This window comes from Triturus cristatus, chromosome 2_1 (assembly GCF_964204655.1).
Source record: "Triturus cristatus chromosome 2_1, aTriCri1.1, whole genome shotgun sequence".
Lineage (NCBI taxonomy): Eukaryota > Metazoa > Chordata > Amphibia > Caudata > Salamandridae > Triturus > Triturus cristatus.
The window spans coordinates 653,373,255-653,386,988 of record NC_140581.1 but is presented as its reverse complement, the minus strand read 5'-3'; positions in this window follow the sequence as shown (position 1 = coordinate 653,386,988).

The following is a 13,734-nucleotide window of genomic DNA, read 5'->3' as shown; positions in this document are numbered from 1 at the left end:
GCTTTAAGCAGCACTGACAACCCTTCTTTTGACTCTTTGAAGACTGCTTTCAGCAATTCTGAGCAACACTCGTTGCAGCTAAAATGCATTAGGCTAGTGGTTCCCAAACGTTTTAGAACCACAAACCACTTCTTAGAACAACAAACTTTTGCATCCCACCTACTTTTAATGGACATGAGGCGGGTGATTTTTTTTTTGTCAAAGGTGTTTTTTATTGATAATCAAACAGAAGAAGAAAAAACATGCGACAGTCCCGCACAACTTCCCTCGCAGGGGTTACGCAAAACATGAGGGGAGGCCGTAGAGAGTAAAGAGTGTCCAGTCCTCCGGCCCTGCTAAGCAACAAGCCACAAAAACACAGAGGGTCCAAATCTAAGCCATAAATACAAAGCTAGTAGAGGAGCCCAGCTCCCGCTCAACGTGAAGGCTCAGCAGAGTTCAAGCTACTGGGGCCGGTCACTCCAAACCTAGCACGATCAGGCCGTCCCGGGGTGCCACAATGAACCAAAACCAAAAAAGAAACCCCCCTACCCCCCAACTACCCCCAACCACCCCACCCTCCCCCCCAGTGGTGGTAGCTCTCAGTCATATTTACTACAATCCTCTGACAACACTCATACCTAAAACAGATGGAGGGCTCGAACCGAGGGTGGACACACCGCTGCCGGTAATCCCTTGGAAAGAAAGCGAACCAGTGGTCCCCAACGGAAAATGAAATTCTTAAAGTTCCCCAGACAGATGTCCGCCATCCGTTCCATGCTCAACAACTTCCACAATCTTGCATGCCACAAAGAGATCGCCTGGGCCTCCCTTTTCTTCCAGGCCGCCGCCAAGGTTATCTTGGCCGCCCCCACACAAAGCCAGAGAATCTTTTTGTCCGCTCGCGTCTGATGTTCGAGGAGCGGATCCCGAAGGCCCAACAGCACGTGAGCCAAGGAGTCCACAATCGGGTACCCCAGGATCTCCTTAATATGGGACAAGATCTCTTCCCAGTAGGGGAGGATGATCGGGCAGTCCCACCAGATATGACGAAAGTCCCCCAGTAGACCACAGCCCCGCCAACACCTGTCCGAAGAGTTAGGGAAGATGCGGTGTAACTTGGCGGGGGAGAGGTACCAGTCCATCATGGTCTTGAGATGCGTCTCCCGCAGTTCCACCGAGTGATTATGCTTGGCCATGTCCCTCCACAAATGGGACCACTCTTCATCCATGATGGCGCGACCAAGGATGTCCTCCCATAGGCCCATGTAGCGCGGTCTCGGGGAGATAGCAGTGGCTAAGAGGTGGCTGTAAATAAAGGAAATGGCACCGTGCATGGTAGAGGTGCGGGAAAGAAAGGCTTCAAAGGGGGTGAGCGGCCTAGTCGCCGCTTCTCGAACTGACGAGGACAATGCCCAGTGCAGCATTTGAGTGTGGCGGAACTGTTCTGACTGGGGGACCCCATAATCCCGCCCACAATTGGCAAACGTTAGCGGGGCATAGCCATGAAACAGATGCGTGAGAGCGAGGCAGCCCCCTTCTCTCCAGGCATCAAAAGGCCCCTTTCGCAGTACAGGCGGGAAGGCCGGGTTGAAGTGTATGGGAGTAAAGGGCGACGGGAACGTAGTCCACCGCTCATCTCCAGAAACCGAATCCCAGACCTTAAGGGTGGTACCAGTAGGTGTGCTGATGTACGCATTCTTGGGCCTATCCCCCTTGGGCTTCCACACCAAGTCCCAGATTGTTCGCCCCGCCACACTTCTATCCATGTGCAGCCAGTGTTTCTCCGAGAGGGGTTGGGTCCATTCCACCAATATCCTCAGTTGCGATGCCTTGTAATAGAGGTGCAGGTCCGGAAGGCCCACTCCACCCTCCCCCCGAGGGCGCCGGAGAGCGGCAAAAGAAAATCTAGCCCGTCCCCCATGCCAAACGAAACGGAGCATAAGAGTCTTCATGCGACGAAAGAAATCACTGTCCAAGACAATAGGGAGAGCCTGGAATAAATATAAAAGCTTCGGAAGGAGCGTCATTTTAATCGCATGGAGATAAATAACGGCTTCCAGCGATTCAAATCAGCCTGGATTGTAACCAGTAGAGGGGGGAAATTGGCCGAATACAGTTTCTCCACCGTGGGGGTCAAGTGGACCCCTAAATACAATAAAGAGGAATGGGTCCACGGCAAGGGCGAAAGCGGCCGGAGGCGGTCCACCTCTGCCGATGAAAGCGTGAGGTTAAGAATATGAGATTTGTCGTAGTTCACCTTGAAACCTGCTACCGCCTCGAAACACGCCAGAGCCGTCTGCACATGGGGGAGGAGGTGCGCAGGGTCTGCAAGAGAGAGCAAGATGTCGTCCGCAAACAGGGAGATCTTGTGTTGTTCGCCCGTGAAGGGTAATCCTTGTATGTCCGGGTGCTCCCGTATCGCCAGCGCCAGGGGTTCAATACTCAAAGCAAATAGCAAGGGGGAGAGAGGACACCCCTGCCGTGTGCCCCGCGAGTGCGAAAAGAAAGACGATAAATATCCATTGACCGTGACTCTAGAGCGGGGGTCGCTATAATTGGCCTTGAGCATGGTCAAGAATCTGTCCGAGAATCCAAATGCTTCCAAGGTTCGGAATAGAAACTGCCAGTCCACCCGGTCAAATGCCTTCTCGGCGTCTAGACCAATCAATACCGCCGGGATGTTGAAGCGGTTGGCCTTCTCGATGAGGTGGATCACCCTCCTAGTGTTATCATGGGTTTGACACCCCTTGATAAAACCCGATTGATCAGGGTGAATAAGAGCCGGTATCAGGTCCTGCAAACGAGTTGCAAGAATGGAAGAGTAAAGTTTGGCGTCGAGATTAAGCAGGGCTATCGGCCTATACGATGAGCACGCAGAGGGGTCCTTACCAGGCTTGGGGATTACCGAGATGACCGCTTCTGCCATGGAGACCGAGGAAACCACCGAGTCGGCCATAGCATTGAACAGTCGAACCAAGAAGCCACTAATGTCAGCGGCAAAGGATTGGTAGAAGAGGGCCGTGAACCCGTCCGCACCAGGCGCCTTATGGGGTTTCAGGGACCTGATGGCACCTAGCACCTCCTCTCTAGAGATGGGGGCGGAAAGCAGGTCATTCCATTCGTTAGAGACACAAGGTAGCGGGAGCGTGCTCAGATAGTCCTTTTGGGCGACGGAGTCCTGGGTATCTCCCGAGTACAATGTCGCATAGAACTCCCCGAAGAGTTCAGCCTTGGCAGCAACACAATGCCGCAACGAGCCGGTAGCATCTCGAACGCCCCCTATGTAATCCTTCTCCCGTTTATGGCGAAGTTGGCAGGCCAAATGCCTCCCTACCTTGTTCCCCTGAGAGTAGGAGAGATGGCGGAGCTTCAGGAGAGTGAACTCCGCCCTGTTGTTGTAGTGAGCCCGGAGTTTGCCCCTAAGGGCAGTCAGCGGCCGCAATGTTTGTCTGGAAGGTTTGGCCTTATGTGCTTGCTCCAGCGCAGAGAGTTCCAACTCCAACGCCTCCTGTTCCGTCCTCCTCAATCTATTGAGAGCCGCCTTAAGGGCCAAGCAGCTACCCCTCACTGACGCCTTGAAGGCGTCCCTGGTAGTGAAAACCGAGGTGTCCTGCACAGGGTTGAGCTCGAAGAATTCCTGAATCGCCTTACGGAGCTCTTTGCATGAGGACTCGTTCCTCACCAGGGAAGCCGGAAAGTACCACTTGCGCGGGGCATTCCCCTCCGGCGCCCACTGAAGGCCCAGCGCGAACAAGCTATGGTCAGAGACAGAAAGAGGAAAGATCCTGGCCTCTCTCAGGGACCCCCGGAGGGATTGACTATAAAAAATATGATCTAAGCGGGAATAAGAGTGGTGCACATGAGAAAGGAAAGTGTAGTCCCGAGAGAGGGGGTGCAGAGAGCGCCATCCATCCAACAAGCCCAGTTCGTCAAACCTCCGGCGCGTCTCGTCGGAGAAGAGACCGGCCTCTGCTCTCTGCCGGTGAGAGCTGTCTAACTCCTTATCCCATACCAAATTGAAATCTCCTATCACGAAGAGTGCCCCCTCCACAAAGTCCTCCACGGTTCGCAGCAGATCCAGGAGGAACCTATTTTGCCCCACATTGGGGGCATATAACACAAGGAACGAGCAAGTCTTACCGAGTAGCACACCCTTGACAATAAGCCACCTACCCTCCCTGTCGCCCCGGACCCCCAGAGGCTGAAAGTGAAGCGTCGAGCGGAACAATAGGGCCACTCCCCTATGCTTTGAAGCCGCCGAGGACCTATAAATAAGGGGGAATTGCTTATGTTTCAATCGGGACTCATCCGTCCGGGCCAGGTGGGTCTCCTGAAGGCCAACCACATCAAGGTGGTGATCCAGGATGTACTTCCAGACCTTTTGGCGTTTCTTGGGAGAGTTCAGCCCCTTCACATTCCAAGTTCCTAGGGTAACAGGCATTATTTACACATCACGTCCCCCAGCTCCTCCAGGCCCCCCCATACAAAGTACATCCCCTTCTCCTGATCCCTACCGCATCCAGAAATGCCTCCTCCAACGCAGACCAGTAGCGCACCCCAGGACTGTAACCCCCGGACCATCCAGCACAGGGACCTCGGACCATGCCCCCAGCCGTCTCACAGCCTAGTCGTCTCGCCACACAACAGCAGCCCCTCATCCCTCCACACCACCCAGAACTGAAGCCCCCACTGAGCAGACCACAAATCCCACCCCGCGCCGCTAGACATCCCACAACCACCCTCCCCAGCCCCCCCTCAGTCCCCCCGCAAGTCGCGACTCACACACAACACCCCCAGGCAACATCTGGCCACCACCACTGACCCCTGCCCACCCCGCCTCCACCCAACCCCCCCCACGTCCCCCCTTCCCTCTCCCAAGACCACCCCAACAAGGACCCGAAGAAAGACAAAATGCAAAGGATAAAAGAACAAGCAAACCCCAAAGAGAGAGAAACAATAGAACAAATAGTCCCACAGAGAGGGCTGGTGTTGAGTCCCTCAGAGAGCGGGTCCCAGGTAACAGTCAGTGTCCCATTCGCTCTCCGGCCCGTGGCGTCTTCCCCAAAAGTACATAATTACCCACGGTACCTGAATGGAGGGGGGTGTCCCTCCGACGCAAAACAGCCTTCCCTCTGAGCAAGCAGCCGACGAGCCATCCTGTGATGGCGCCACCATCACACTCACCACAGAGGCCACTGCACCATTCCTTTCTTGCTGGCTGGCCGTGGGATCCGGCCTATTCTGGGCCGCGGGACGCCCCACTCGTTGCCAGGAGGAAGAGCGCTGTTGTCGCCGCGATGGTGAGCGTCCATCCCTCGGAGAAGGGGCAGCGTCGTCCAACCCAAGGAGGTCCTTAGCAGCCTGCAGGGATCTAAGTTGGACCAGTCTATTCTGCCATCTGAAGATGAGGCGAAACGGATGGCCCCAGGAGTACGCAACATTACGGTTGCGCAGGAATGTCGTCACTGGCTTGAAGGCGCGCCTCTTCTGTAGCGTTGACGCTGCCAGATCCTGCAAAAGTTGGGGATGATGATCTCTGAATAGCAAATCGGTGATACCCCTCGCCTTCCGAAGAATACGCTCCTTGAGCTGAAAATCATGTACGCAGACCAGGATGTCCGGAGGAGGAGCCCCCGTACCTCTCGGCAGCCCCACTCTATGGACCCTGTCCATCCGGACCTCGCGGAGATCGTCTTCGCCAAGGATCTGCAGAAAGAGAGCTTCCACATAGCCACGCAGGTCTCCCGCCTCTCCATCCCAGGGCACAGCGCAAATGCGGATGTTGTTCCGGCGAGACCGGTTTTCTAGTTCCTCCGCATGGGCCTGGAGATCTAGGTTCTGCTCCGTCAGTCTAAGCACATCCTGTTGGAGCTGATGCACGTCGCCCGCTAGACCCAGATCATGCTCCTCCAGCGTTGCCACCCGTTCGCCGATGCCATCCACCTCCCTCCTCACCTCTCTGAGATCCGAGGCGAGTTGGGAGCGGAGCTCCGAGATGTCCTCTTTGATGGCAGAGAAGAGCTCCAACATAAGGGCCTTGGTGGCCGGCGACTCATCGTCCTTCTGCAAGGGGAAGCGCTGGTACCCGGGGGCATCGTCGGCTGCGCACCCCTCGGAGGCCCCTCCCTGCCCAGCTTACCCTTGCGGGGCCCGTGAGACATCGTGTCCGGTACGGTGGATATATTCCGAGCAAGACTGTAGGCAAGCTTCACCACTCTCGGCCTGACGCCCACGCTCTGGGTAGGCCCTCCTCTACTCCTCCACTGGCGCAGTCGTGAGTCTAGAGCTTCGGTCCAGTGGCCCCACTCCGCACCGTACCTCAGATCTTCCTCCTCAAATGCGCACGTCCGCCACCTAACCGGGGACGGGAGCGTCCACTCAGGCATCCGCCTGTTGCAGCACCCACCGCTTCGCCACTCCTGGCCGCCACCAGCTCCTAGGCCTCTCCATTAGGCGGCACTGTCCCAGACCGGGTGTGGAGATCGCCCACAGGCCCCGTCACCAGGCACTATCCCCCGGATTCCACCACTACGCAGTTCGACGCTCCACAAGTATGTTGGCGCACTCCACGGGTGGCCCCAGGTGCGTGCAACCACTTTCCAGGGCTCCTTCACCCCCTCTGCTCGTCACCAGACACCACCTCCTTCCGGCTACGTAGCTCGGACCAGGCCAGGCCGTCTGCTCAAAGGAGGCCCCCCATGTCACCAGCAGCCAGGACGTGAAGAGCGAGCACAGGGGCAGAGCGCCACCCCCGCAAACCCCAGGCCAGGTCAGCGCCTGCACTCTCGCTATGCGGCGCACCAGAGTCCGTGGCGCAAGCGTCCCCAGGCCCCAATCCAGCCGACCAGACAACGCTCGTAGTCGCGCTGGAGGCAGGGAGCGACTGTCCCCCCCTGCGCTCAGGCCCACGTCCGCTCAGTCACCAGGCCGCTTCGTCTGGGCAGTCAGCAGCGCTAGAAGTGCTCATCACTCAACCCCATGGGCCTCCTGGTCCAGATATAATCCAAAGGGGGGGAGCTCTCCGGGGGGGCCAGCGACAATCAGGGAGGCAGATCAGAACGCACCCCAGCGGGGGTCACCCAGTCATGTGCTCAACTCGGGGGATCACACCTCACCCCTGCGGGTCCCCAGCGCGGCACACAGTAGCAAGGGGAGCCTCCAACAGGCCACCAACACCCCAGGGCAGGCGGCACCCCCCAGCAACAGCTCACCTCGGGCCCGGTTAGTCCAAGGGCCCTATGGACCAGCGCTGCACCTCAGGTCTCGGCCACCGGCCCGCTCGATGCAACTCCACAACTCTGCTCGGGCGGGGCCTCCGCTCGGCCTGTCCGCCTCAGGCCTCCAGGGCACTCCGCTCTAGAACGGGGGGAAGGCTCAATACAGTCCCCACACCGTCTGCTGCTGGGGCAGAGGCAGGCACACCACCAGATCTGTGCCGCGGTCCCGGCTAGCAGCTCCCCGGGAGGTCACTCTGTGAAGGTCGCGGTCCGGACCTAGGCCCAAGCCTCCGGCCTCTAGTGCGGCTCAGCGGTCCGTCCGCCTTCCGCCCCAAGCTCCTCTCACGCTTCTTGCACTTCAGCAGGTCCAGCAGGGCACACTCCACCCGCGAGGGTGCCGGGTCTCGCTCAGACAGCGGCTCCGGAACTGCGGCGCGGCAGATGGTACCGCCCCCAGCCGTGTCTCCACGCCAGGCTCCCGGCCCCTGCTGTCCGGCCACGCCGCAGGCCGCAAAGTTGCCGGGGGTCCACCTCTCTGCCACCGGGTCCGCAAACGACACCGGACCTCCTCTAGTGCATCCGGAGGAAAATCTGGGTCAGCCGGCAGGGTCCAGGGAAGGCGCTGGACCAGGCTGAGCAATCACGGCGGCGGAGGGACAGAAAGCACGTCCTACTCCGTCGCCATCTTAGACACGCCTCGGCGGGTGATTTTTTAATGCAGCTAAAGCATCATTAATAGCGCATTTTCATTTGAAATGCCAGTACATTTGCACAGACATACAGTTTTATAGATAAAACAATATAGTACAGAAAATAATAATGTATGGAAATTGGGTTTCTGTGAATATTTCTCATTTCAGCATCACCAAATAAGTGTCTTGATTTGTTTTGATTCTATTAAAATATCTGTTTCCAGCACACTTCAGAATTTAAAAAGAAGTGCTTTAATTTTGCTTTCCTACTGCTGGATGCATACAGTTCATTTCAAAGTATTTATATTTTGTTGTGTATTGCAAAAAGCAACATCCTACATTGTCACATAATTCACTTTCAAAACTCCTCTCACTTTGCAGTCAGAGAAAGAAAGCAGCCTGAGGTTTGACTTCTGTTTTTGATTCACCAGCTAATGTGGCAAGTTAAACACAGAATTTAAAGGAATATTTATTTATTGCTCTGAAATTTGGAATCACTTTAGAGGTGATTAGGATTGGGGGCACCCTATCAGACAACGGGACAGCCCGACTTGCTGTCGGCGGTTCTGTCAGTGTGATTACAATGCGACCGCCCCCAAGAAGGTCGCACTGTCTATCTTTTGTGTTGCTGTGGGTGCTGCGTGCTGCAGCACATGCTGCAGTACAAAAAATAAACAGGAAACATATCCCTGCACTACATGGCAGGCACCACAGTGATATGTGGGGGGGCACACCCACATCCAACGGCCAGGAGGGACCGGGGGCCCGCTACGGGCCCCAATGCCCCATTCCGTCAGCCTTTTCATGGCAGGTAAACTGCCATGAAACGGCTGGGGGTAGGGACATCATAATCCCTAAATCGGTGCCTGACAGGCACCGCCACCATTGTTGGGATTATGGCTGCCTCCGACGCACCGTCGGGCTCCTTGAGCCGGTCGGATGCGTGGAGCTCGTTCTTTCCAACTGCCATCCTTCCGCCCGCCATTATTATATGGCGGGCGGAAAACATGCAAACGATGGTGGTGAGACAGCCACTGACAGGCTGTCAGTGGCAGTCTCACCGACATTGTAATCGGCCCCTTTATTCGGTTACTTGAGTATCCCCTAGGGCCACTGCACCTGCTGCACCAATGGCAGTTGCAACCCTGGTGACTCCTCATGGCTTTGATTAAACTTTAAAATGTTTCTCTTGTAATAATGCAGCCACTGATAGGGCCCTACTCAGTACCTGTTACCATTTCACTACTTACATTTCTAGTCTGGATGCAAAGCAGTGCCGTATTTAACAGGTTCTTGCCCGGTTTACGCGCATTCAATAAGCCAATAATGTGGTTGGATTTCCTTTTTTATCTAAGGACATCCATTCTTTGTATATCAGCATGTTCCCCCAGCCAAATTCTACATTTTAGCAGCTTAGCCTTCTCTCATCATCATAGTCATCATCAAGCCAGACGATCCTGGTATTCTTGCATTCTTACATGTTTGTATTTGTAAGAGTCAATGGATGAACCCAAGGATCACACCTTTTGCATAAATTACATGCTACAACAAAATGCGTACAAACCCCCTCAAAAGATGCACCAATGCTCAAAAACATAATGTCCCAGTTGTACATAACAAAATATTCGTATTGTTCAAGCTTTCATGACTGCAGGGAGTCTGCACCACAATCATTCACACGGCAGGTCTCTTGCACCATAGCATTGTCCTGGAATGAAACAGGAAACGGACCTGGTGTCAGACTCCACGTGAAGGTAATCCTGCTTTGCTGAGGCATTGTCTGCTAACTCATCTCATCCAGCCAAAGTTTGTAGGAAATGAAAGATGTTACGTTCTGTTTACCTTGTATAAAATGCATTGCACACATGCTGTCTCTGTAATCTCATTCTTAGGGTTTCTGTTTACTCTCTCGGCGCACCTGTTGCACCCTTCCTTAGAATCCTTTAGAGGGCAGCAGAGGAAAGCTGCAGAAACCTGGTGTATAGAGTCCAGCAAAATGGTGTTTTGGCTAGAGAAAGACCCCCCCGTGGAATAAAGGGTGAGCCAATAATCAAGGAGGTAGTAGTATATTGCTATTTCTATGCATTTTTCTTCTGAAACTAGATAATATGTACATAAGCTTACAGGAAATGTTCCGTTTATCAACTAGCCTGACTGTCCATATTTTGAACCTTAGACAGAGTTACAAATATATCCCAGTTTGATAAGAATTTCTCGGCTCCTTCATGCAATACAAAATCCACTGCAAATTCATCTAACGAACACACTGGCACATGCATCAACATAGGGTTTTGCGATTCCTTAATAGCGATTATTAAGGAGTCGCAATTAAGGAATTGCAAAACCCTATGCATGTAGGAATCGCTAAAGAAATAGCGATTCCCACAAATTCCTTAATTGTGACCCACAAATTGCGAGTCGCAATTAATGAATGGCTTCCCATTCATTCCTATGGGCCTCCAGGCCCATAGGAATGAATTGAAGATTGCGGGAGCAATTTGCGAGTACCAGTAGGTGCTCGCAAATTGCTCCCGCAATTTCTAGGGTGCAAGGGTGTCAAAATGACACCCTATTGCACCCATGTATTTGAACTCTGCACAAATGTTGCATACACACATGCTCTAAGGGCATGTGTGTGCGCAACATTAAACTTAGAAAAATGCAAACAAGTGCATTTTTCTAAGTTTTAGCAAATTACCATGAAGTCCAGCTTCACGGTAATTTGCTCCCGCTAATAGCAAAATCGCTATTTTTTAAACTTTAATGCATTGCATTTAAGGAATCTCAATTTGGGATTCCTTAAATGCAATCGCTATTTAAGGAATCGCTATTTTGAGATTCCTTAAATAGCGATTTTTGCTTTTGGGTTGATGCATCCCAAATGCAAAACTACCGGTCGCAAAGGGGCAGATTCTGAGAATCTGCCCGTTTGCGACCGGTTTTTAGGTTGATGCATGTGCCTGTAAGTGCATAGTAGCAGTTTGACAGGGAGCAAAAAACAACTGCAAACTGAGGCTAGGACATGGTGTCTACCAGTCGCTTCAAGATGGTTGGTTGATGGCAGTTATATTCTCTCAGAATCGTTTCACATAACTCAGTTCACCAAAGCGGATCTAGTCGGTTCACTGTTGCAAAAATGCATATTCTTCACAAGGTCAACTTTTAGGCTCATCACACACTTACCTCATGGAAAGCAAATCTCATTACCATCTGTGTAAGGCTGTATGGGGGTGATTATCTGTGTTCCTCTCTGCAAAAGCAGTTAGAATCCCTTTTACCATAGAGAGTGATTTCATCAAGGAAGGAGTATGAAGACTACGACTAAGCAACCTGGCCGCAATGCGGTTGAAGTGTTAAAGAGCTGTCTTTAAACAAGTGTTGTGAAAAAGTGGTTAACTGGTTGACTGGGGTGTGAGCCCTGGTCAAGCAGCAAACACAATCCTTGTCAGAGCCAGGTACGGAAAACCCCAAAATATTCTGTTCTCAAACCCTGGTAACTTGGCTCAGAGAGGTCAGGCTTAACTTAGAGGCAATGCGTAAAGTATTTGTGCAACACTTCCACAGTAAAACAATGAAAATACCACACAAAAAGTTCCCACATCAGATTATAAAAATAGAGCAAAAACTAATAAATAAAACAAGACCAAAATGACAAAAATCAAAGAAGAAAGTGGAAAGTTGCACCTAAAAGCAGGAAGCACTAACCACGGTTATCTGGTCACACGTACTGGGTCAAAGTGAAAAGTTCAGGCCAACTGCAATGGAACGCAGGTTGTGTGCAGTCCCAGATTATTCCTGCTGAAGTTTACCTTCTCAAGTTTTGTGCCAAGAGTCCCATATGCGTTAGGGAGGGTCGCAGGAAGCAATGAGAGCATCACTGGCGGTGGGTGTCGATGGGGCTGAAGAGCAAGGCGCACATCGTGGAAGGGTAGGCTGGTGCTTCAAGTTGGCAGTTCCCAGTGAGCGGTCGATGGTATGGTGCAAAGAGACCGGCTGGCAGCAGCTTGCGTTGATTTCCGGTGTGAATGGGCACATTTGCAAAGATCCTAAAAGCCTGATTTGAGCACGCTGAGCCACATCAAGGATCCAGGACTTAAGAGGCACTACTCAGGGACCAGGAATTTGCTGCAGCTGGATCTAGGAGCTGGTTGGGGAGATTTTTATGTCTCTGAGGCTTAAATCTGGAGGCCAGCACACTAGCCACTGAAATCACTGTGGGGTCCTGGGTTCAAGATGAAGTTTCAGGTCCAGTTCTTCCCAAAGCAAGAGAGCAGCAAGCGGTAGGGCAGCACAGCAGGCCAACAGTTCCTTTTAGAGCACCAGTCCAACAGAGTGATAGTCCTTTTAGGAGAAATGCAGTACTTCTTCATGGCAGAGTAGCCACAGGTACGGAAGTGTATTGAAGAGCTGGTGTCTGATGTCCAGTAGTTATACCTAGTTGTGCCTTGAAGTGGGGGAGAAGCTTCTAGAGGTTTCCCATTGAAGTCCACAGACATCCTGCTCTTGCTGTCTGCACTCCAGACTAACTACAAGGGGTATGACGCCCTTTGTATAGAGGCAGGACACAGCCTATTCAAGAGTCAGTGGGGCTGTGCCCAGCTCCTTCCACCCACCCTGCCAGTGACGGCCCATCCAGGCACACCTAAGCTCCTGATTGTGTGTGCCTGTCTAGGAGGAAAGCACAAAGCTCAACTGTCAGCTGCACCCCGTCATGTGACCAGAGACAGGACACAGACACTAAATGGCTTCGTATGCAGAATCCGCTGAAGATTGGGATACCATGGAAATTGTCTGATTCATCAGGATTCTTTTGTTTTGTTTTATCTTTTCCTCCCTTTTTTGAATATAAGTTATTTTGTGTGATTTGTGAGTTTTAATTCACGCCGTAGTAAGATAGTTTCTAATGAGATTGTTCTGTATTGGAGGATGCATTTTCTTCTTACTATGAAGTGTTTTTACTTAATGTGATACACATTGCATGTTGATGTATATGCCTATGTATACTTAAAGACACATCATTAAAGCTTGGTGCATTTTTCATAATTCGGTGGAACTTGTTTTGATGAAAGACAACAACTTTGATTGAGTGTGTGTATTGATTGATGGGTTTTACTTTGATGTTCTGATTTGTAAGTAGTGTGATAAATAGGTTCTCCACAGGGAGATTTTCTTTTTACTAAATGGCTAAGGCAGGAAAATGCCAACTTTCTAAAAGTGGCACTTTCAAAATTGTAATTTAAAATTCGATTTAGGATTTTAAATTCCAATTCTAGAGACACCAAACATGAACTGGTTATCTATTCCCATTTGGAAATTACACTTATAAAATGTCATAAAGAATCTCCAATCTCACAGTATAGATAGGTCTTGCAGTAGTGAAAAATTAATTTAAGATTGTTTCACAACCAGGTTATATAAATCTTAAAAGTACATGTTCTACTTTTTAAACACATTGCACCCTGCCCTCTGGGATGTCCAGGGCCTACCATAAGGTGACTTAGATGCATTAAAATGGAAGGTTTGGACCTGGAAAAAGGTTTATCTTGCCAGGTCGATATGACCACTAAAACCTACACGCACAGGCTTTGCAATGGCAGGCCTGAGACATTTTTAAAGGGTGACTTAAGTGGGTGGCACAATCGATGCTGCAGGCGCACTAGTAGCATTTAATTTACAGGCCCTGGGAACATGTAGTGCAACCTTACTAAGGACTTACAAATACATTAAATATGCCAATTAGGTATCAGCCAATTCTACCATGTTTAAAGGAGCGTGCACAAGCACTTTAGCCCTCCTTGGCAGTGGTAGAGTGTACAAAGTCCTAAGACAAACAAACATGAATT